At 43.6% G+C, this 20,953-nt stretch overlaps 1 long non-coding RNA gene across 3 annotated transcripts; it reads right to left on the bottom strand.

Annotated features, from left to right (window-relative positions):
- Positions 1-1,319: 1,319 nt before the first annotated feature.
- Positions 1,320-20,728, bottom strand: LOC130544411 (uncharacterized). 3 transcript variants are annotated; one of them, XR_008960670.1, is made up of 3 exons: positions 20,552-20,728; positions 12,558-12,746; positions 1,320-2,253 (listed from the first exon to the last, which is right to left on the bottom strand). It is a non-coding gene; the product is annotated as an uncharacterized LOC130544411 (long non-coding RNA). The 3 variants fall into 3 exon arrangements; XR_008960671.1 differs by lacking the exons at positions 1,320-2,253; positions 20,552-20,728 and adding exons at positions 11,806-11,970; positions 12,914-14,888; XR_008960669.1 differs by lacking the exon at positions 1,320-2,253 and adding an exon at positions 11,812-11,970.
- Positions 20,729-20,953: the final 225 nt, after the last annotated feature.

The following is a 20,953-nucleotide window of genomic DNA, read 5'->3' as shown; positions in this document are numbered from 1 at the left end:
CCTCCTTACTCCACCCATCTTTCTGTCTCACAGCACATTAAGGGTTTCCTTAAAGCAATTATCACAATTTCATGAACTAATATATTTGCTTATTTTCTGTCTTCCCCACTGGAATGTAAATTCCTTGAAGGCAAAAACCATGTTTATCTAGATCACACTCTTTTATGACCAGCCTAGTTCTCTGCCTGCCTAGAGTGGACGCTCAGTAACTATTTATTGAATGAATCAACCGATCAGCTGAGAGGGGGAGAGAATCAGCAAATGATTACGATGCAAGTGTCAGTCATAATGGTTACCATTTCTCGAATGCTCCTGATGAGCCAGGCAGTGTATTCATACATTTAAAATCTTGTTTTGTTGAGTTCCTATATTGTTCCAAGTCCTTACAAATACCATTTTCTTATTTCCATAAGAACTCTGCAGGGCAAATGCTATCATCTTCATTCTTGCAGATCAGGAGACTGAGGCTGTACACAATTTATAACACAGTTTATGGACTACTAGGACAGAAAGTGGCAAAGTCAAGATGTGAACAGAACAGCCTCGCTACAAACACTACATCTTTGCCTTATATCACATCATCTCTCTAAAACTTGGTACCTTATAAAAAACATAGGCCAAGATCAAATCCTTGCATCACCACCACCCTATTCTAACCAACAAAGAATGAGCTATAACCAAGAGACGTACCAAGTGATATAGTGTACCTAGTGATACCTCCTGCACTTACTTCATGAAATATAATTATATACATTAATGCATGTATATATGTGAAGTGCTTAGCACAGTGGCAGACACAAAATATTCACTCAACAAATGGTTACTATAAACTGGGAGGTAGACTCTCAAAGTGGTTAAGGGCATGGACTTTGGAGCCAGACTCAACCTGAATTTGAAGCTGGTCCCTTCAACTTTCTAGTTATGTGCCCTTGGGTACGTTAGCTCACATCTCTGCACCTCCATGTCTTCTTAGATTTACTGCGAGATTAAATGTGTTTCAAATGCTTAGTACAGAACCTGGCACAAGGTCAACAGCTAACAATCAATAATTTGCATCGTGTTGGCTATTGAAGTATCACAGTTTAACTCTCTCTGGGGCAGCTGCTTGCTGTGTTAGCTGATATTAGCACCTCTGCAATCCAGGGACCTGCGTAAGTATGGAGCCCATCAATGCCACCCCATTTTATTTGGCCGTAGGGCTTACCCTGTCTTCTTTCGGAATGCCTCTTAATAATACGGAGTATTTGTTTCTCCTGAAATTCTTCTTTTGTGGTAATGTTTACCAAATGAAGGAACAAAATTATAGTTAGAGTGGCACAAGAATTTTAATTGCAGAAAAAGGGAATATTGATTAATTTAACAATGTCATATTCTTAGTGAAAAAGAATGTTGAAGCAAGAGAAAACTGACCTCTAATATCAGCTCCACCTAGCTGTGCATGGGGTTAGTTAAGTAACTTTTCTGAGTTTCTGCTTCTTCATGTATAAAGCGAACACAGTAAAACTTACTTGCTAAATTATAATGATTATCTGAACGTATGAGTCATACATGGGAGAGTGAATTGTGCATAGTAGGTCCTCAATCCATAGCAAATAAACACTTTTGCTGATCCAAAGAGACCCAGACCCTAAGTTAGATAGCAAAACTTAAAAAAAAAAAAAAGTATCTTTCTTCATCACGGATTCTAGCGCGTGGATTACAAACTGGTAGTTTCATTTGGATCACATGAGGTATTGAAAGACTTTGAACCTGTTGCCAACATTTAAATACTGGCAGATATATTAACACTGTTGGATGACTTCCACCCTCTAGGAGGTACATTTTCACTAGAAGTGTCAGAAGAGGCAGTAGGTGTTGTCACCTACAAATTAAACACTGTGTTAATAATTCACTAATTTACAATGAAAAGCATCGGCAATTTTAGGAATCAGAACTCAAGTCTTCTCTCATCAGCACATTCTCTTCTAGGAGGAAATGCACATGGATGGCCAGATTGTAGACAAAGGATTTGTTGGTGAAGAGAAATTCAGAACCAGGGGCATGTTCAACAATCCCAATGGCCAGTGATATCAATCTATAATGAGCTCAACCAGCCATGTCCTCCACTAGGAGAGAGCTCCAAGGGGTGGTTGCCTGAGTCTTCTCTCTCTAATGGACAGCCCTGGAGAACAGCATCAACTTGTAATTCTTTTGTACCCTTGATTCTCCTTCTTTTGTTAGGCTCCATGCAGATGTCGTTCAGTTCCAGTCCTCCTATTAATAAAATTGATAAGTGTTGTGTGTTAGTAGAATGTCTTTTAAAAGTAAATTGGAAACAAGTTTACTGGGACAAAATGAGGAAATAATTTTAAAAAAGAATGCATTTAACATTTTATTCCAAAACATTTAAACGTATCTTTATGTGCCAATCTTTTTGATCTAGGGCTAACGCCTGTTCTTTCATTTTTACCTCATTTCCCTTGCACAACGGCCATCTGTAAGACGTCATCTACAATTTCCTTTTAGATTTCTTAAAAGTGGAGCAAGAACATAAAGATCCCTATGAAACAATTTGAGAGCAGAATCCTAGATTTTTACAATTTCAACCCGAAGTTGTCTCCTTTACATATCACTCAATGGCAACTTTAATGGGCGTCTGGGTGGTTCAGTCAGCTAAGTATCTGCCTTCCGTTCAGGTCATGACCCCGGGGTCCTAGGATGGAGCCCCGTGTCAGGCTCCCTGCTCAGTGGGGAAACTGCCTCTCCCTCTCCCTCTGCCCATCCCCTCGCTCATGCTCTCTATCTCAAATAAATAAGAAAATAATCTTTTTTTAAAAATGGCAACTTTACTAAAAACACCTTCATCACGTTTTTCACAGCATCTAACTTAATTTTCATCAAAACAAGAACCCATCATATTTTGCACTCATTATTTCATCAATTGATAAAGTATTTTCTTTAACTGTACAATTACAAAAGGCACAACTGACATAAACAGGTTCGAGAACAAACCCAACTGACTCTAGGAAAGCCTATAACATAATTGGTTGACATACAACAGACGGGACTTCCAGCCGGAAGTTTTCAATGAGATGCGGGCATTCATCAGTATGTCTTACAGAGAAAAGAGCACATCAGTTTATGGCTTCTATACCTGGTGGGATCTATGCTCTCTTAGATACAGTCACAACCCTCTCTTGCCTACCCGAGAATATACTCACTATTTAGCCACCCAATGGTGATTCTTAAGTCAGGGAGATTTCCTTCTCGTTTATCAGTAGCTCATTTTGTAGCTCCAAGTTTGGGAGTTACCTTGCTAGAGCCACTACCTGGCGCTCCCAGGATCTGTTGTAAGGATCAAATGAAACTGTATCTGTGAAAACATTTTGTTAAGTCAACAGCTTTAATCCAAAGGCTGTCATTCATTCTGTGTGTATTTATCACACCGTCCTGTTAGGTGGTGGGTTCCTTGAGGGTAGGAACAAAGTCGTTCTGTATAAAGCCAGCAGATACTGCCCACACGGTGAGGACCAAGATTGCCTGGCAAGGATTGGTTTTATATGGATATATGTAAGTCTTCCTCGTTGTTCTTATCTGCCAGGTACAAGCCCATGCTGGAAAGAAGATCCTGTCAATTCTGCCTGTCCTGTAAGTACTGAAGCATTGTCAGTGATCAAGAAAATAATGAATTTTACAGGACCCTTCACTCCAGAAGCTGCTGGTGGCAGCTCCTCGGAATTAGCAGGGATGACAATGGAGATTGACAAAGAAGACGAGCAGGTGGTTTTGTCTGAAAGGAGCAGTACTTTCACATAAACCACAACTCAATTTTTTGACATGTTTCTTTGCTCTTTCCTATGCTATAAGAAGTCTGTTTTTGCAATCGTTGAATATATTTTTTTTTATAGGCAAAGTTTCTGTTTTTTCAGGAAGGATAACAACCTGCTATTACTGATTTATTTCTTCCCGGTCACTGATAATATCTTTGTGGTGTTTCTTTTCTTTTTTCTGTTCTTTTCTTTCTTTCCTATATTTTTTTCAAAGGTGGTGGGTGGTGATAGAAGCCTATAAAGAAGTGTCCGTTACAGATAAAAAGCATCTGAGTTCTTGATGTCCCAAAGCCAGAGCAAATCTTCTAGGCTCAAATATTCAACAACAATGGTTCTTAAACTTTAACTGCATCAGAATCTCCTGGAGGGTTTGTTAAAACAGATTACTGGACTCCACCTCCAGAGTTTCTGATTCAGTAGGTCTAGGATGAGGCCCCAAGAATTTATATTTCCAACAAGTCCCAAACCGATGCTAACACTACAGGTTTGGGACCATACATTGAGCATCACTGCCCTAGCCCTAGAATGTTAGTTCAGCTACCATATATAAAACCCCTACGATGTGCCAGGCTCTGTGCTGGGGACCCCAAGATAGGCGAGACTCATCTCATGCACTTGAGGAGCTCGTGGTCAAAGTGGGGCATTTATTTAAGGGAATACAGTATCAACGTTCTTTCTCTGGGCCTCCATTTCCCTCCCCACGTCCCAAGCCTCTGGTAGTACTATCTGGTAGAACTCTCTTTTTGACACTAGCTCTCCCCTTCTCTGACTGGTTCCAGAAGGTCACAGTTGAAAAGGAACCCTTGGTTTCTTGAGGAGTAGGTGTAGAAGACTGGGGCCGATTTCTTTTTATTAACACGTCAGTGCAGCTCCCTTCTGGGCCAGGAAGGCACTGAGGAAGGATCTGGAGGGGCCTGGACACAGGTCAGCATCACTTTGGTGTGGATGGCAAAGTGGGCATGTCAGAAATGATCCCCCCAGCCAATCTCTAACCCCCAAATCCTTATTTCTTCATATCCAAATGTCACCCTTAATTTAAAGCTTGGCTTAGATGCCATCATGTGTGTGAAGCCTTTCTTGGCCCTTTACCGTCCGCTGTCTCTATCAAATGCCCCCCACCCCAACCCTGTGAACAGTTACAGCATTTTATTCTTGCCTCTTCTGGGGCAGCGGCTTCTTCCTGCCTTTTAGAATAGCCCAGTCTTCTCTCTCTTGCTGACTGAATTCCATCTTTTCTCAGAATTCTCCACTACACATGGCACCACGCCTCACACAACATTCAACACACATCAGAGAAATGAAGAATGAATAAACTGAGAGTTCATGCTACAGAAATCAGTTCTTTCCCCAGACCCACAATGTGAAGCAAAAGAAAGCGGAAGAGAAGTTCGGATAGAAAGAAATGGAACATGGCGTTGGCTAGAGACTGGACTGAGGGGATTGTAGGCCTTGCCAGGGATTGTGATTTGGTTGAGGATCACGGGAGTTCCAGAATTCCCTCATTCACTCAGTTGTTTGCTTAGCTTTTCCTTTCTTCTTTCGTGTTCCTAGTGTGGCCAGGCTGCCTTGGCAGGATCTGCTCTCACCCTGAGCCCTCCTTGAAACAGAACTCAGCATTTGATGTGTCCCTCAAAACAGACCCACAATGCCCTCACAGAAGAGAATTTATTAAAGATTTGGTGGAGGGAAGGGAGAGGGGGTTGGCCTCACACACCCCCGAGGAAAGACTTCTTCAGTTCCTAAGGGGTATCTTACTTCCCTTCAGAATCCTCTTCCAGGAACTCCTGGCCACTCCCTGCTGCCTTCCCCAAACAGCCCCTAAAGCCCTGTTTGCTGCCCCCAAGGACTTTGGGTCTTCCCAGTTGTAATACTTCACTCTACAAAATGGAACTCTAAGAGCCAGCCAAACACAATCACCTATGTCTCCTGAGCAAGTTCTCTGGGGGCCCCAGAACATCCCTCTTGCACGCTCAGTCTACACAGACGTATGAGCTCCTATTAGCCAACCTCCACGCTGCTCTCTGCTCAGTGATCACGCTCTTAGGGAGTCCCCTCCCACCCAAATTAAAATGGCCATGAAACCTCTGCTTTATTCTTCCAGAATACCTGCTCCTAGTGCTTTGACCTGCCTGCGAGATGTCCAACTATCCCGAGGCCACAAGCTGAAAGTACCACAGGGGAAATCTCATAGAGAGGCTTGGGACTGTGTTAGAAGAGAATGAAACGCCCAGCCAGCCCTCAGCTGCTCCAGCCCCAGCTATCTGAGTCACTCCAGCTGAGGGCCCAGATGTGGCATGCAGCAGAGACAAACTCTGCCCAAACTGCAGATTCCTGAGAAATTCCTGCTGCATTAGTAATTAGTAATTGTGGGGATGGTGGTTATATAGCAACAGATAACAAGAGTACCCTACTACCGAACCGCTAGCTCACTGGGCACTGGGAAAGCCAGGAAGACACCATTTCTTGAGGCTGTTGGCACAGGACACACCTTGGGAGGTCCTACTGTTGTCCTATGAGTCCCAAGTCAGCTCCAGAGCACCAGACTGAAGACAGCCCTATCTCCCTACTTCTTCATAACCCTCTTTGCCCTGTCACCCCTCCTCCAACCTTCACTGGTCCTATGCAAAGTCACATTCTGTTTTTAGAATCCCCAATGGGTTTCATGGCTCCCAGAGTAAAATCCAAACTTCTTATTCCTTTGAACGATTTAGCCCCTCCATAAGGGTGTGACCTCATCTCAAGGACTCTCCCCCACGCTTTCTCTCCCACCACTCCCAACCCCACTGTCTTCTTTCAGTTCCTCCAACAGACCAAACTTCCACTGCAGAGTCTTTGCCCTCCCTGTTTCTTACCTGAATGTTCTTTCCGCACTGTTCCCAGGGGTGGTTCTTTTTGCTCCTCTTAATCGGTCTCTCTCAGCTTTGAGTCACCCTGAGTTTTTCTGAGTTACCCTCTAAACACGAATCCCAGTATCTCAGTCCTTATTTTTGTGATAGCGCTTATCTTAGTTCCAAAAACATTTTAAAAGTCTACCCAATTGACCTACTTGCTCTTAGTCAATCAGCCCCAGATGTAAGCTACAAGAGGTCAGGGACTAGATCCCATCTTGCTGGTAGCACCCAGGAGTGTGCCTTACTCATAGTAGGTGCTTGATAGACATTTACGGTTCTTAATCCAAGAACTATTCTTGCACCTGTATGTAGAATGCAGGAAGCTTTCACATATCCACCAGAACCTTCTTGCCAAGATTTCCCTTGCTCGTAAAGTCCTATGACTGTCAAACACTATAAATAGATTGTATTTCTAGATACTACCGAGTCTAGAAGAAAAAGAATTTTCTAGCTTTTATAAAACCAGTATTAACTTTTTTAAAAAAAAGATTTTATTTATTTATTTGACAGAGAGAGAGACAGCCAGCGAGAGAGGGAACACAAGCAGGGGGAGTAGGAGAGGAAGAAGCAGGCTCCCAGCGGAGGAGCCTGATGTGGGGCTCAATCCCAAGACTCTGGGATCATGCCCTGAGCCAAAGGCAGACGCTTAATGACTGAGCCACCCAGGTGCCCCAGTATTAACTTTTAACTTTTTATTATAGACAATTTCAAACACACACAAAAATAAAGAAAATAGTTAAATGTACCCATGCAAATTCCATCACCAGCTTCAACAAAGAGCAACAGATAGCCAATTCTGTTGCATTTATTCTATCTCCCACTACCCTCCATATTAATTTGAAGCAGATTCTAGATAGCACATCATTTCATCTGTAAATAGTTCGGTATGTATCTGAATAGTCTTTTTTTTAAAGAAAAAAACATAACCGCAATAAGCTGGTCACACCTAAAAATTACCTAACATCATGAAATATCCAGTCAGTGTTCAAATTTCCAATTGTCTCATAAATGTCATAAATTGGGTGGTTATCTCTCTGTGTCTCTCTCTCTTTTTCTTCTTTCCAGTTTGTTTAAAACAGGATCCAAATAAGGCCCACACATATGCTTGGTGGATGTGTCTTTTAAGTCTCTTTAATCTTTACAGTCCCCTTCTACCTCTGTCTCTCTGTTTCTCTGTCTGTCTGCCTCTCTCTCTCTTTCTTTTACTGCAATTTATTTGTTGAAGAAACTGGGGTGGGTGTCCTCCAGAGTTTCCTATTGTATTCGTCTTCTTGGCTGCCATAACAAAACAGCCTGCACTAAGTGGCTTAAGCAACAGAAATTTATTTTCTGACAATTCTGGAGGCTACCAGTCCAAGATTAAGGTGTTGGCAGGGTTGGTTTCTGGTGGGGCATCTTTTCCTGACCTGTAGGCAGCCACCTTTTCTCTGTCTCCTCATATGGTTTTTCGCTCTCCTTGTGTGTACTTGGAGAAAGAGAGGGATCTCTGATGTCTCTTTCTTTTCTTTTTCTTTTTTTTTAAAGATTTTATTTATTTATTTGACAGAGATAGAGACAGCCAGCGAGAGAGGGAACACAAGCAGGGGGAGTGGGAGAGGAAGAAGCAGGCTCATAGCAGAGGAGCCTGATGTGGGGCTCGATCCCATAACGCCGGGATCACGCCCTGAGCCGAAGGCAGGCGCTTAACCGCTGTGCCACCCAGGCGCCCCCGTCTCTTTCTTTTCTTATAAGGATTCCGTGTTATTGGATTAGGGCCCCACCCTTATGATCTCATTTCACCTTAATTACCTCCTTATATGCCTTATCCCCCAATATAGGCACATTTGGGGTTAGAACTTCAATATATGAGTTTGAGGGGTAAGAGGAACGTAATTCAGTTTAAAATACCTGCAGTCTGGATTTGGTTGATTGCATCCCCATGGTGTCATTTAACATGTTCTTATGTCCTCTGTATTTTCTGTATCTCTTTTGGGGGGGGGGAGAGCATGAGCAGAGGGAGAGACGGAGAGGGAGAAGCAGACTCCCTACCAAGCCATGAGCCTGACGTGGGACTTAATCCCAGGACCCAGGGATCATGACTTGAGCTGAAGGCAGACAACTGACAGCCATCCAGGCACCCCAATATTCTGTACTTTTGATAAGACGATTTCATATTGGTACTGTATACCTCCATTTATAATACTAGTTTATATAAATGAAATCCATGCTTATTAATAGGCTTATAGTTTAATTATCCAAAAATGGAATTCAATTCCTCAAAGAAGTCAAGATACAGAGTATATTTTCTTGTTTAACCCTATCAAATTTTTCAAAGCTAAAGTGATAAAAGTCAATAAAGAGAGCTAATATTTAATAAATACTATGTGACAGACACTTTGCCTCCACTCTTCAGAACAATCTTGTTATGTGGGAATATTGTTTCTTGCTTTTGCCAATAGAGAAAATAAGATTTTAGGAAATCTTCTTAAACTGGCTTTTTAAAACATTTTCTCAAAAATTTGGTCAAACACCAAGTGACTTGAATTAGCTTTTGAAAAAGCTTTAGACGGGATTGGGTGAGGCATTAACTTATGAGAGTTCTCCCTGGGAAGTCTAGAATAGGCTGCGTACTAATATTCACCGAGTTAGTGATATCGAGTTTCACCACAGTGGCTCAATCCATGGTGAGACTAAAATGGAAAATTCATGTAGATGAATACACTCCCCTCAACCTCATTATATTTCCTGTCATTTGTTTGAATTCTCACTACCTGTGCTTCTTGCTGTGTTTACACATTTTCACCAATTTTTTATTAAAAACCCTTATTTGGTTGGACACTAGCCCTGCAGAGTTGTTTAATTTTGTTTTTATAAGAGGATTATTGTATATGGGGTTCTATAATCCACTTTGTGGATTAACTCAGTCAGTCTTCACAACAACCCTATCAGGTAGGTATTTTTATCATTCCTATTTTATAGAGGAGAAAAACGGGGGTCAGAGAAATGAAGTAACTTGTCCGAGGTCACCCAGCCGGTGAGTGGTGGCATTTAGATTTGGATCCAAGCAATCTGGCTCCAGGGTCTGTTCTCACAAGGTCAGAGGCTTTACGTGAACTCAGAGCCTTCTTTAACATTCAGATGTCAAAGGTGTGGCCCTCACAGACCATTGTTCGTTAGGGCGCCATGATGCCACAGGTGTCATGATGCAATATCTGGCCCACGACTGCCTCTCTCAGTCTGTAACTTCTTGTTCTCTGTCAGCCAGACATGGCATATGCTCAGTTTCACACCGGAGCAATTCAAATTCCTGAAAACCAGCTTACACATCCAGTAAATTCACTCTCAAGCACGACAGGACCCTCCCAGCCAGTCTTCCATTTTCCTCATAGCAGGGAAGCCTCTTGGGAAAAGAACTTTGGGTCAGAAAACCCAGAGTCAAGGGAGTGGATGATGCATGATGGGAAAGTGCAGCCCAGCACGTGGAACTGAAGCAGAGAGGAGGGAGGAGTCTGCCTAGTGTTCAGGGTATGAAGGAAAGAACCGACGTGGTCATGTGCTAGCTATTCTCTGACTGCCCCCACACTCCTGAGTCCCTTCTCCACCTTCCTCTGTCCTGCTTACTCAGGGAAGCTGATCCCAGGGGACTGTATCAGCCGGGCTCCCTCTCCAGCTGGCTTCTGATTGGGCTCGGTAATGAGAGGCACTCTCAGGAGACTGGAAAGTGGGAGGAGAGAAGATTCAGCTTTGCACCCTATCCGTGGCCTTGTGTGGCCTTGGCTGTGCCCTTCCACAGCCACACCTCCTCAATAGCTCCGGCCACACAACCTCTGGCAAGACCCTTTTCCCTTGCCCCTTGCAAGCCTAAAAGGGTGGCAACAGCTTCCAGCTAGTCTCTAGGTTTGCCTCGACACCCTGTTTGTTCCCTTGACCTGAATCACACCTCTATAAGCAGTTCCCTCCTTAAAATCTTTTCAGTTGTACCATCCGGGTGAAGTTGATTTCATGCTGGAACTTTGATTCAGGCACCCAAGTGTGCACATGGGCTGAGCAAGGGTGAGTCAGAAGAACAAGAAAGGGCAGACTGGGGTGGGAGTGTTTGGGGAGCTGGCCCTGCACCAAAGGGTAAATGTCAGATACCCTCAGACATAGTGCTGGCTGGGCCCAGCAGGTGATTTTTTTTTTTAAAGATTTTATTTATTTATTTGACAGAGAGAGAGAGAGAGCACAAGCAGGGGGAGCGATAGGCAGAGTGAGAGGGAGAAGCAGGCTCCCCGCTGAGCAGGGAGCCCGATGTAGTACTCGATTGCAGCACCCTGGGATCATGACCTGAGCTGACGGCAGATGCTTAACCGACTGAGCCACCCAGGCATTCCCCAGCAGGTGATTTTAAGAGGACTTATTTACCATCCACCCATTTGGGTAGTGGGGCAAAGCCCTTTCTTCCATATGAGAATGATAACCCAAGCCCTTTATGGTCTTCTCTGTGGCCAGCCAGGGCACCATGACTCTAGAACGGAGCTTTACATGCTTTGCTTTTGTTTTTGCAAACATTGCAACATGCCCTTTCTAGTGTCGAAGTTAGATGTTCCTCTGCCTCAGTTCAGACCTTGGCTCTACCCCCTTGTTAGCCATGTGACCTTGAATAAATAGATAAGCCCTCTGGGCCTCCATGTTCTCATCTGTAAAATGGGGATAATAATGGGTTTGGGGCAAGGACTAAATGACCTACTACATATAAAACTCTTAGCACAGTGCCTGACACCAGAAAAGCCTCAAAAAATATTATTATCTCCACCATTTATGTAGCTACGTGACCCTGAGCAGTTCACTTCACCTTTCTGTGCCTCTGTTTTCTCCTCTATAAACTGGAATTAGTAACACAGACCTCCTGAGGTGTAAGGAGATCAAAATGAAGAAAATGTCAATGAAAGCATTCTAGAAACTATAAAGCATCTTATGAATGCAAGGTCTTTTAAATATATATATATATATATATAATGATTATTATCACAATTAAAAAACTAACGAGGGCCCCTAAGAAATCTTCCAATAAGTCTTCACACCATTATCCGTAATGAGATGGAGAAGTAAATTTTTTTTTTTAAAGATTTTATTTATTTATTTAACAGAGATAGAGACAGCCAGCGAGAGAGGGAACACAAGCGGGGGGAGTGGGAGAGGAAGAAGCAGGCTCACAGCGGAGGAGCCTGATGTGGGGCTCGATCCCATAACGCCGGGATCACGCCCTGAGCCGAAGGCAGGCGCTTAACCGCTGTGCCACCCAGGCGCCCCTGGAGAAGTAAATTTAATAATAAGGCCCATGAGAAGGTCTTAGATAAAAAAAAAAAAAACAAAAAAAAAAAAAAAAAAAAAAAAACTACGTACAAAAAAACTACTTACAAAAAAAAAAAAGGTTAAGAAAACTTCTGAGAAGTGGATTTCGTTTCATTTTGAGACTAACAGCTTAAAAGTACCTCCTGAAAAGGAATTTCTAGCACAATATATTATCCAAATTCACTGATCATTAAGCCAGGTAGGAACAATGACTAAAGTACACTGGATCAGATGCACTGAAGTGAGTAAATCACCCCAGGAGAACCCCTAGAAGAGTCCCCCACTTCCCCAACCGTCCAGAATGGACCACTCCTCTCCTCGGGACAGCACACCTCCCTGCGCACACCCAGGAGGCAGACAGCCACGGGCCAGGGCCATGACCGTGTTTATGGAAAATTAGACTCTCGAACTAGACCACTTTCGTTTCCCTGCCTTTCATCGTCTGCCTTTCCCTTCATAATAATAAAAGCATTGACTTTGTGGTAAGGGTTTTAACATCTCGATACTCAAAGTATGGCGTGTGGACCAACAGTATCAGCATTACCTGGAACTTGTTAGAAATGTTCAATCTTGAGGGGCGCCTGGATGGCTCAGTCCGTTAAGCATCTGCCCTCGGCTCAGATCATGATCTCAGCGTCCTGGGACCGTCAGGCTTTCTGCTTGGCGGAGAGCCTGCCTCTCCCTCTCCCTCTGCCTGCTGCTCTCCCTGCTTGTGCGCGCGCTCTCTCTCTCCCTGTATAAATAAAATTAAAAAAAAAAAGAAAAAAGAAATGTTCAACGTTGGGCCCCACCCCAGACCTGTTGAATCAGAATCTGCATTTTAACACGTTCCTCAGATGATTCATAGGCTCATTGAAGTTTGAGAAGCACTGTTTTAGTCTTTCTGAACCTCATACTTACCTTGCAAGGTTGTTGTGAGGAGGAAATGTATTCAATGTGCCTGGCAAGTCCTAGGTGCTAACTACATTATCATCTGTACCTGGCACCTGGCACTGTCATGCCTGTGTGCCCAGCTCCGTCAGCCTGAGCCCTTCTCCTTGGCCTGGGCTTCTGAAAGCTGACCTTAACTTGCTTACTCAGACTCTGCCGCTGGGCCAGTGCCCCAGACTGACCTCAACTCTTTCCTTGGAGTCCCTGGCAGACTCGCTGGGGCCCGTTGCTATAGTTCTCGGCACTCCCTGCTGACCTAGACTGTTCTAGACTCATCCTTGCCCTCCCCAAGCCCCACCTCTCTTGGCCTGTCCCTACATTTGGATACCAAAAACCCCACAGCAGCACTTATTTTAGTCATGTTGCCATTACTCAAAATGGCCTTGGAACTGCTCCTTGGAATTTGCCTTCACAACCTCACACGACACCTGGCCCAGCAGAGGCACTAACTAAATGTTCCTTAGGGGAATGAATGAAGAACAAGTCTTCATACTGGGCCACCGCGTTTGGGTTTATATCTCCTTTGGGGGATCCAGTCTCTTTGCTTTTCCTTTTTTTCACTTTTCTTTGCCATCCAAAACGTGTGACGCAGAAGTCTAGATGAGATTTAACGTTGACCCAGGAAAAAAGGGCGGATGAGCATGCCTGACTTGCTTGGATTCTAGACCTCAATTCTCTATCCAAGGAAGCCCTTGTGGCCCCACAATATATTATCACAATTAAAAAACTAACGAGGGCCCCTAAGAAATGTTCCAATAAGTCTTCACACCATTATCCGTAATGAGATGGAGAAGTAAATTTAATAATAAGGCCCATGAGAAGGTCTTAGATAAAAAAAAAAACTACTTACAAAAAAACTACTTACAAAAAAAAAAGGTTAAGAAAACTTCTGAGAAGTGGATTTCGTTTCATTTTGAGACTAACAGCTTAAAAGTACCTCCTGAAAAGGAATTTCTAGCACAATATATTATCCAAATTCACTGATCATTAAGCCAGGTAGGAACAATGACTAAAGTACACTGGATCAGATGCACTGAAGTGAGTAAATCACCCCAGGAGAACCCGCTAGAAGAGTCCCCCACTTCCCCAACCATCCAGAATGGACCACTCCTCTCCTCGGAACAGCACACCTCCCTGCGCACACCCAGGAGGCAGACACACACCTCACTACGATTCCACACTGGGGCTTCAGACCAGAAGGTAATAGTGTCTGGTCCTAGCCTGGCCCTCTGTATTTAAGTGGCTATGGGTTATCGGAGTCCTGTCTCAATCTCCCTCACCAGCCAGTACACCCATCTCCTGGCTTCTGCAAGTGTGAGGGCCGGAAGCTTCTACCTGTGACCTTCTTTGGACAATTGCTATTGGATGAGCCATCTCACCTAGAAAATTTGGGGAGGTGTCATCCTCACTCTCACCCCAAGCAACCAGTGACTGATGGATACAGGGGTATAAAGCCCTGTCCCCCTGCATCAAGGTGGGATAACTCTGTAATGCGGTTTACATTGCAGAGTCCCCACAGCACAGGCCAAGGCAGGAATTTACCTGAGACCACATCCCTGATTGGCTCATTCCTTTGCTATCATGCTTCCCTCACTCTCTTACAAGTTTCTTTCCAGGGCATTCCTCAATAAACTGCGTACACCCAAAACTCTTTTTCAGGCTCTGCTTCTTGGAAAACAGACCTAAAACAGTGCTCCGTGGGTGAGTGGCAGGACAAGGTTTCTGTGTTCAGGATCCTGAGTGGTCACCAAACACCATCTCGACACCAGTCCAACATGACTTACACTGGCATCTCCTCCCCACTCCCATCAGCCCACGGAGGCCCCAGAGCCAAGTCTAAGGTAGAGGGATGAGGGCCTAGGGCTGTATTGTCCAAAACAGCAGCCCCTAGCTACACGAGACTGCTGAACACTTGAAATATAACTCATGCAAATGAAAAACTGAATAGTTAATGTCACTTAATTTTAATTTAAAAAATTGATACTTACTTCAATTATTAGAAAACTATTAAGCATGTTTGTAACAACTTGGGTATGTAAATCTACATTTTCTCAAGTTGTAAATTTTTTGAAATCTAGAATTCCAATGAAAATCTAGCATCCAAATTGAGAGGTGCTGTATGCATAAAAAATGTATACCGGGTTCCAAAGATCTAGTATTAAAAGACAACATAAAAAATATTATTAGTATTTTTAATGCTGGTTACATGTTAAAATAATATTTACTTTGTTAAATAAAATGTTATTAAACTTAATTTTCAAAATATGGCTACTAAAAATGTTAAATGACATACATAAGAAGAATACGCACCAAGTACACATGTAATAAGAATTAATGTGAGGACCGGACAGGGTTCTGGAGCCCAGATTGGAACGTAACCAACCAGGGACTTATAAATGCCGAGCCCCAGAGATGTTAAGATATCTCAGTTGCTCATATAGCCTCTCAGGAAACTCCCACGTCTCAAGTGGGGTTCCCCAGAAACAGACATTGAAATGAGGATTAATGTGCAAAGCAATTATTAAGAAAGTGCTCCCAGGAGAAGCTGGTAGGAACTGGAGGACAGGATAGGGATGCAGGGAAAGCTCAGCATGTGTGATTTCAGCAGTCCTCCAGAGGCTACCTTCAGCCTAATCCAGATGGCAAATTCTGGAGTATAAGTTATACTTCAGAGGTTGCCCCAACTCAAGGTGAGGGAGGCTGGTTTTCATAGCCCCCTACCAATCAGTCCTTTGTGTAAGGCCTCCTCAGCAGGGGACCTAAACTCCTGGGTATGTCCTGCTTGTGATACTAGGCAGCTCTAGTTGCCCAAAGAGAGTTCTAGGAAAAAGAGTTACAGGTATAGACTATTGAAGGCAATGTACACTGAAGCCAGGGAAGGAGTGACCAGAAACAGTAAAGAAATGTGAGGATTCTGGGGAGTGCATCAACAATGTCCACTGTATTCCATCATGGAAGGTCACCTGCATACATCTCTTCCTGGCAGCCTGAAGAATGTAGCTGGATCAGCAACCTTATGCTCTCTCTTCAATTTACCTTCTGGTTTTCAGAATGTTCTCTACAGAGTTTCCTCTTGGGTCACCATCAAGCCAGGAGAGCCCAGCTGGTAAGGGCTCCATACCCTCTACCCTGCTAAAAATGAAGCAATTCCACTTTTATTTGTTTTATGTCTTGGGCTTCCAAGTGTGCTTCTGCTTAACTGTAGGTCTCTGCAGCTAAAAGAAAGCCTTGAGAACTACTGTGATAGACCATGGTCAAAATAAGTGTATTAGTTTTTTATCACTACATAACAAATTACCAAAAACTCAGAAGCTTAAAATAATATACATTTTTTTTTCTCACAGTCTCTATAGGTCAGAAGTCCAGGCACAGCTAAGCTCAGAGTCTCATAAGGCTGCCATCCAGGTGTTGGCAAAGGCTGTGGTCTCATCAGAGGCTCGACTGGGGAAAGATCTGCTTCCAGGCTCCTTCAGGCCACTGGCAGAATTAATCTCCTTGTAGTTGTAGCACTAGGGCCTGTATTCTTACTGTCAGTGGGGGCTCCTGTCAGCAAATATGGGCCACTCAAAATTTCTTGCCACGTGGGCCTTTTCCTAGGCCCTCTTGTGGCATGGCATCTTACTCCTCCGAGGCCTATTGGAGTCTCTCCAATGTGTGCTAGCAAGACAGAGCTATATATGTACATAATAACATAATCGTGAGAGTGACATATAATAATATAATCATAAGAGTGACACGCTTGCCATATTCTAGGGTGAGTTCCTAGTCCCACCCGCACTCAAAGGGAGGAGATTATAACAGGGCATAAAAATGGAACCATACTAGGATCTATCCATGACAATGGTTATGGAGGGAGGATGTTTAATTGGAGGCATCTTGGTAAAGCCTTGCTGTGTAGGAGAAAGCATTGCTACATTTCTAATTCTTCCATTCATACCAACCTGGTCTTAAGCAAGCAAACAAGGTCTTTCCTGTGCAGACCCTAAGTGATATTGCTCTATTCCCTTGCTTTTTGACCTCTCATATCTGTGTGCATTTTGAAAACACATTTTCAACTGGTGTCTCTGGACCACTGTTTCAGTTTCGAGTTCTCCCTGGCTAGTTACATAGCCCTATCTCTGTATTCTTACAGCTGTTGCCTGTGGTCCCACACCTAACAGTCTTTTTTCAGTTCATTTCCTGCCTCAGTTTTCATATATTTGATCAGAACTGTCACATGGGGAAAAACTATAGCTCACTGGATCAAACAAAGTACATTATAATTATTAAATAAGCAAATCTTGGTTAAATTTCTTCAGTTAAGAAGAAGCTATTTTAGGTGAACTGTACTTGACTACCTTGATAAATTTGACATTATTTAGATTTTCAGTTTAGCCTTGTAGTAATTTCCAAAGAATGTCTAAAGGACACCAGCTTTAGGGAATTTGGCCAGCATTACTAAAAGTCACAATTTGCTGAAAGCTTGCTGAATTTAGAGTTCACATTTTATGTAAAACTTCAAGACTTTGATGCTTCATAGTTCCAATTTATTATCTAAGGTCTTAAAATGTCATGATACTTTATTTCACCAATGAAAACAGTTAATAGTAAACGTCAGGGAATGAAACAAAAACATGTTATTCATCAAGCATTATCAGAAAAAAAAAACAAAACTAAGAATCCCCAGAGAAACAAAGGAATTTGAGAACTGAAGATCATTTCAGAGACTGACTAATCAGGAATGGCAAACATTTAGCATGTATGCCTCAACTTACCCGGCTGGTGCCTGTGGCAGACATCATCAATCCATCACTACATTCTTCTGCCAAGTCTGAATAGAGCTTCAGAGTTCTCTGTTCTCGGAAACTACTACTGCTTTAGATAAGGCTCTTTAGTTACAAGTAATAGAAACCAACTCGAGCCACCTTGAGCAAATAAGGAGGAAATTCACAGAAGCGTACAAGGCTGTCATAAAATAGTCAAGGAAAAGAATGCAGCTAGGCCTCAGGAACCAGGAACCAGAAAGCCAGCAGAACTCTGTCCCTTACCTCTGCGTGTTTCTGCCTGCTTGTTTCACTTTTGCTCTCTGCAGTCTGGCTTTCTTTGCATCTCCAATCTGCTTGAGGCCATGTGGCCACTCCCAGCACCCATGTTTACTTATTCCAGGTACAGCCTCTGATAGTGACTGTGTCTGAATCTCGGCATCAAATTCCCGAGGGAGAAACTCTGACTGTGCTGGGGTCAGGTGAACCCCCCTGGTCCCATAAGCCCTAATCTAAAGGGAAATGACAGCACTCAAAATGGCCACCTGGTGCCCGCTCTTGTGGAATGGGGAGCCGCTCTCAGAGAGGGCAGCGATGGCTCACATCCTGAGCAGAAGCTCAGAGATGCATTCCTTTACTATTATCAATCAACAGGCAGTGGCATCTAAATGAAACATATTTTCTTCTTAGGGTCTAGCTCAGGGTGGACTAACAGAACGTTTGTTGATAATGGACACGTTCTATTTCCGTGCTCTCAGATGCGATAGCCACTCACCACACTGCGCGCTGTTGAATATTTGAAATGTGTCTGAGGAACTCAGTTTTCCATTTTATTTATTTTTTATTTAAATTTAAATAGCTATAAATAGCAAGTGGCTGTCATATTAGGCAGTGTAGTTTAAAAATAAGGAAACTGAGCTCCCAGACCACATAGCCAGTTAATAACACAACTGGAACGGAAAGCTTGCTCTCCTCTATCTTTTAAATGTTTCCATCCTATTCCTTTTAATTGAGGAATCTGCATAAAATTTTCTCAGATAATTCAAATTTGCCATTTGAAATGTCCATACCAACCAGTCTTTGATGTAAAGCTTCCTGAGGTGTACTGCACACTTCCCTGCCTTGGAAAAAAGCCGTGTGGCCATAATTGTAGACTTTTCTTAATAGCACAAAGTGTGAACCTCAGTTGTCATTCTGGGTAGTAATAATGAGGCCCTCAGAACAGGGCCTAGTGAGGCTTCCAGGGCTGTCTTCCCCACACTTAATGTCTCTACAGCTGGGAGTGATTTGGCTGTTTCCTCTCGCCTTGTCACATCTTGATGTGGTGGCTTCTGACAGCATCCCACCTCCCTTCACTAGCTCAGCAATGAACCAAGTACAGGAACTTGATCCATTCGTGAGCCTAAATTCACCCACGATTCTAAACCATTAGGCCTGGGGGAGTTTCACAACTGAGTCAGGTACACGGGGTTTTATATAAAATTTTCCACAATACACAGTTTTCCTCTTAAAGGTCTGTAATGACGTGAGTCTCATGAAAGCTGATTGAGGGATAAATGGTATACGGTTTCATTCTACTGTAACTGTGCCACTCTGGATACGTCAGTATCGCCATGCTTAGGGTACGAAGGCAGGACAGGGCTGTGCCCAAAATATTTCGAGAAATGAGACCGAAACTAGGTGTGGATTATTTTAAATGACTTTCCTGAGCTCTTTTTCCATAGTGTATTTTCAGGTCATGGGATAGTAACAGTTTTACAAATCTTTTGAAAATATTCAAAAACCAAAGTGAATTCTAAGAATACTAAAAGAAATAATAATACATTCATTGCCATATTCTCTACTTATATAGGGGCCAGACTTGCAGTAATTGGATCTATTCAAAACATAGCTGAGGGCCTGAGAGCCAGAAGGGCTCAAAGCAAAGGGAATAGTTGTCACAAAGCCCATGCACTAGAGCCCTGACCTGTAGCCAGGAGAAACAAGACACTCTGATGGCCTTAAGCCTTGGTCTCATGCTCTACTCCTGCAGCCCAGACTGAGGGCGCATGAGAAGGGTGGTTCAGAAGGAACTCTGGGGGGCGCCTGGGGGGCTCAGTCTGTGAAGCTTCGGACTCTTGATTTCAGCTCAGGTCATGATCTCTGGGTCCTGGGATCGAGTCCTGGGGTCAGGCTCTGTGCTCAGTGGGGAGTCTGCTTGAGGATTCTCCCTCTCCCTCTCTCTCTCCCTCTGCTCCTCCCCCTGCGCATGCACGCTCTCTCTCTCTCTCAAATAAGTAAATAGATAAATAAATAAATAAATAAATAAATAAATAAATAAATAAATAACTATTTAGAAGGAAATCTGGGCTCTGCTTCCTGGGCCACCGAAAGCCAATATATGACTACACACTCTGTTCACCATCTCTGGGGAGAATATAATCCATTTTAGAAAAACTTCCCTCACACAATTAAGATGTTGGGGGGCTTTTTGACGTCCGTGAGGGTAGCATTCAGTTATCTGAAAACATTGTTTACGTAGAGGCACCACCAGACAGGCGGTCTTCATTTTCACTCGGCCTTCTGAACAGCTCGAGGATCTGCTCAAGGGCCGCGCTCATCTTGCCTGTCTGCTGCCTTACAAAATAACTTCCCCAACGCGATCATCGTTTCATTAGTTATTTATAGTCAAGTTTTGATTATCCACTAGGCAGGTTCCTGGCACGGTTTTCAGCCCTCTGTTTGCCTTTCTCACCTCCCACTGACACACACTTCCACAGCTTGTAGCAACTTAGAATTTCCCCTGAGTCACAGCTCCTCTACCCCGGGTGCCAGCTCAGCCGCCCCTCCCCCAACGAGTTTACGAACCCAAACAGCAGTTACCCACCTCTCCTCAACCTCTCCGAAGACCCGGATGAGCTGGCCAGAGAGGACTCTGGGACCCCTGGGCGGCATGCAGACAGCTCCAGAGCTTATGTGAAGGCTGGAGAAGGGTCACTAACCGGGGCGGGGAGGAACCATCCAATAGCTTCCCATCTCACTTCCCAGCGTGGCATCATTTTGTTTGAAGTGTTATGTATTCCCAAGACATGTGACGCACCCTCCCCTCCTCAAATTCCACATGAGTATAAAAACAAATTCCTAAGTTGCATCAGAATATTATTTCTTCCCTATCTGCACTTTGGGCCCCAGTGACAGTGGCACTGGCCCCTTTTTATGTTGAGGGGCAGCTTCTCGGTCTCCTGATTCCTAAGCCAGAGCTGTTTCTATGCTGCCTTTCGAGCAGGGG

The sequence above is a fragment of the Ursus arctos genome, unplaced genomic scaffold, assembly GCF_023065955.2.
Source record: "Ursus arctos isolate Adak ecotype North America unplaced genomic scaffold, UrsArc2.0 scaffold_20, whole genome shotgun sequence".
Taxonomy (NCBI): domain Eukaryota; kingdom Metazoa; phylum Chordata; class Mammalia; order Carnivora; family Ursidae; genus Ursus; species Ursus arctos.
This window is presented reverse-complemented; position numbering and strand designations above follow the sequence as displayed.